The following is a 4,335-nucleotide window of genomic DNA, read 5'->3' on the forward strand; positions in this document are numbered from 1 at the left end:
ATAGCAAATTAGAATATTCTGGGTCAGTCTTCAAATGTCCATGTACAAAAGAATACCTGTGGAGTGTATTACAATTCAGATTCCAAGGCCTCTTGGGCCTCTCATTCAGTGGGCCCATTGTACTTTCTGACTGGTATAGAACCAAAGTGTCTTTTGATAAAAGGGTGAGATTGTTTGCTTATTTCATTTCATTCTTTACATTTGAACATCTTGGAATGCTATGCAAAAATTTAAAAACAATCCTGTGTTAGAAAACAAAGGGAATAGTGATACAAGGGACAAACTGGGAGGAAAAAAGTTGGCTCTCATAGCCACTTTGCCCTAGGTAAGATACAGGGTTACATTTGACAAAACATGGGGTGGTATGTATGCAGGGAACATAGTTGATGGTCAATCATTGCAGAGAATTTATTCTACCCCCTTATTTCTGATACCTCCTAAATATTGTCACGTTAGGATTTAAAATCACCCTTCTCTTCTTAGACTATTTAAGTGATTATTACATTGACGACAATATCAGGAAGAGAAACTTATAAGCCCTTTTCAGATACTGTTCCATCTGCTTCTTGTCATAAACCCACAGATGGTCTCGCCTCTCTTTAGGGGACTTCTAACATTCTTGTTTTACAATGTTAGGAATTATAATATATACAATATGCTTCTCTAAAAGTGTCATTTATATTTGTAATATACAATCCTTTAACCTAGAAACATGTATCATGTAAACTACAGATGTCTATTTTTTACATTTGTGTGGAGGGTCCCAATTATTTTGCTGTCTGCTTTCACTAAACCTAAGTGTATAGAGACTTTTTCTCTGTGTATGTGACTTTAATAGTGAGGGTTAGGGCAAAGCTGGACAGAGGAATGGGGTTTCTTCTAAGTGGGGCCTACACTGAGGTGGAGAGGGATAACCCATAGTAAACTGTGTTCAAGAAAGATAAGTTCAGGGCCTCCCCTGGTGGCGCGGCTATTGAGCGCTGGGTTGCGAGGCTGCCAGCAGCTTCTGTAGCACCAGTTTGATCCCCGGCCACTGGTGAGGTTCCCACGTGGCGCGCAGACCTCTCATGCTGCACCCGCTGCTCCCCTCAGCAGTGTACTTCATCGGTCTGCCTGTTCTGTTCCCTGCTCTGGCTCTGGTGAGTTCTCTCACCCTCCCACGCTTCTGACCGTGCCCAGTGCTTGTATAAATCAATCAATCAATCTTTAAAAAAAAAAAAAAGAAAGATAAGTTCAGTGCATTCATCATCAAGGTAAAGTGGGTTGTGGATAGGTAGGCCAGTATGATAGAAGGGTGCAGGAGCTGATAAGAACAGGGAGAAAGGTGAGACCCCAGACCATTATTAATCAAAACTCATTAATATCAGGGCCTCCCTGGTGGCTCGAGGGGTTAAGCATCAGCACTATGACCCAATCTGCAGCTACTGCAGCACGAGTAAGAGCCCTGGCCAGGGAGCTACCCACATGGCGCAGCAGACCTCTCCTGTCTCGCCTGCTGCTCCCCTCAATAGTGTATTTCAGGCAGTCTGCCTGTTCTGCTTCCCAATCTGTCTCTGGTGAATCCACTCAACTCCCGCACCTGTGGCCTATTTATGTATGCATAAATAAATAAGTCTTTAAAAAAACACTCATTAATACCATAAAATTCTATTTTCCTGACAAGCTTTTGTGGGTCACATTTTGAGTAATCATTCAAGGCATTTGGCTCATTCGACTACCTCTAAACACAGGATCAGTACCTATAGCAACTTTTATTTACTCATAGAAAGCCTTGAGGTATCTAAAGGCAACTCACACCCAACCTCCTCATATGATTTTGCTACAGCTTCTTTGTTGATTTCAACCACCTTTGAGGGCATTGACTGGTTCCACTTTCCCACTGTACTACAGAGATGCCTCCCCTGAGATAGAAGTCCCTCAATGCCCTTCTTTTCTTTTCTTTTCTTTTCTTTTCTTTTCTTTTCTTTTCTTTTCTTTTCTTTTCTTTTCTTTTCTTTTCTTTTCTTTTCTTTTCTTTTCTTTTCTTTTCTTTTCCTGTCTTTTCTTTCTTTTCTTTTCAAAGATTTTATTTATTTATTTTTGTATAGAAGAACTGGGGTGTAGGCCAGAGGACGGGTGTGTGTGAGAGGATTCACCAAAGACAGAGTGGGGAGTAGAACAGGCAGATCTATTGAAATACACTGCTAAGGGGAGCAGTGGGAAAAACAAGAGAGGTGTGCTGTGCCATATGTGGGTTAGCTCCCTGGCTGGGGATCAGACTCAGGCGGTCACGGTAGGCTGTTGTGGTGGGCCATCGGGGTGGTAGCACTGAGACTTAACCCCTAGGCCACCACGGAGGCCACCCTCAGTGCCTTTGAAGCTGCCAGTATCTAAGGTACCGTGGTAGGGCAACATTCTGTAGAGCCACCAACGTGAGAATACTGCTGTGTTCAACCCCAGTACAAGAAGCCTCCTTCTTCCTACTTAGTTGTCATAGTGGGTGTTCAGGTTGCTGGAAGTGGGACTTATACTTCCTGAACTTCTCAGGAAAACTCTTCCCTTCAGTTTCTGCTCCTCAGGGCTCAAATGTAAGTCTGTGGGGCTTAGTGAGAAACTAGAACCCACAGCATACACCACATTATTTTCTCATTCTCCTTCCTCTAAAAACCCATTTATTCCTCTGGTTCTTCAGATGCAAATGCCCATGCAAACCAAGTAACTCCTAGGACCCGCTCCACTGGTTCATTAGACATGCCTGGAAGGTCATACCTCTCTGCTTCCCCACACAGGCATCGGTTGACCATGTTTGAAAGCATCAAAATCTGTATAGACACGGAACACCTTATATAGTCAGCCCTACAAACATGTTGCTTTCTAGTATTTGCCATTGTTTTCACAGAAGACTGGGGAGAAGATGAGGTAAGCAACTGACTTAATCTCAGAGGTAGGGGACGAGAAAGTCTCATATTATATATAATATGTATTTGTTAAAAAATGCCGCAGGACCTGTGGCATTTCCTGAATGAGTGCCTGTTTAGTGACAAGCCTCCAAAGGTGAATATATTGCGACATGTTCTAATGTCCAGCATTGATCCTGAGTAACTTTAAGTTAGAAAGAGTAAGTTGAAAAATTAAACTTTATGTATTAATTACCTTTCCACCTGAACAGAATCTACTGCAAGCAACCTTATGATATAGATGAGGTTGGTTCTGGTGGCACCACTAGCTAACACTTCTCCATGATTCTACTCCCTCCTGACCTCATCCTAGGAATCCTCTGGAGAAATAAAGGTCAGAAGCATTGTGACCACGAACAAAGTGTTGGAATCAGAAAACAATGTTAAATCTTAGCTTTGTCACATACTAGGTGATTATGCTAAGTGAAATAATCAGAAAGTGAGAGACAATTGCTGGATTGTTTCACTCACTTATAGAATATAAATAACAAAAAAAAAAACAACAAACTGGCACAACACAATAAAAATAACCCACAGACTCTGTGGAAAATATTATGATTAGCAGAAAGGGGGGAGAAGGAGGAAGACAAGAGGTAATCAAAGAGGGAGGATAAAGGTGACAGCATAGTGACATTGTAACATTGGTGATGGTGGATGAAACATATGTACATGTTGAGGTGTAAAGCCATACCCCCAAAGTAGGTTTGTAAATGAATAGTTAATCAATAAAATTGATTTAATTTTAAAAATCAATGCTGCTGATTAATCACATGTACATTAACACATCTAGTACAGTTCATTTTTAATGTGATATCATAATACACCCAAAGATGTATTGTACTCTCATTTCTAACTATGTCTGTGTCACAGAGAATAAGGAGTTTTAAATTGTGTTTAAAAATATGTAATACATTTAATAAAAACAGTACAAAACATAATAAAGCAAAACCAGACAATTATAAATCAGAGACATACTGCAGGGGAGGAGGAGGGAGAGGGATCAGAGGGAGGGAGGGAGGAGCACAGGGGACTGAGGTGATGGTGCACAGGTGCATTGGGGAAGGAAACTCTATGGGGACTACACCTGAGAGTGTGGGGCAGGGGAAGTAAACATTGTTTAAAAATGAATAATGATGTAAAAAAATATAAAAAGAATAAAAAATAAAAAATATATAATACATTTAAGTAAAAATTCAAATAATTTAGTGATAAAGTGATAAAGAATTTGAAATTTTGGTGTATATCTATGGGCTTTGATACCACATATGGCTACATACCATAACTCCATGATTAGTTTCACAAAGGAATTATGTATTTAACTACTATTTATTGAGTTACCTACTATGTTCCAGACTCTATTCTGAGAGCAATAACTAAGATAAACATGGTTTCTATATTT

This window comes from Talpa europaea, assembly GCF_964194135.1.
Source record: "Talpa europaea genome assembly, chromosome: 3".
Classification (NCBI taxonomy): Eukaryota; Metazoa; Chordata; class Mammalia; order Eulipotyphla; family Talpidae; genus Talpa; species Talpa europaea.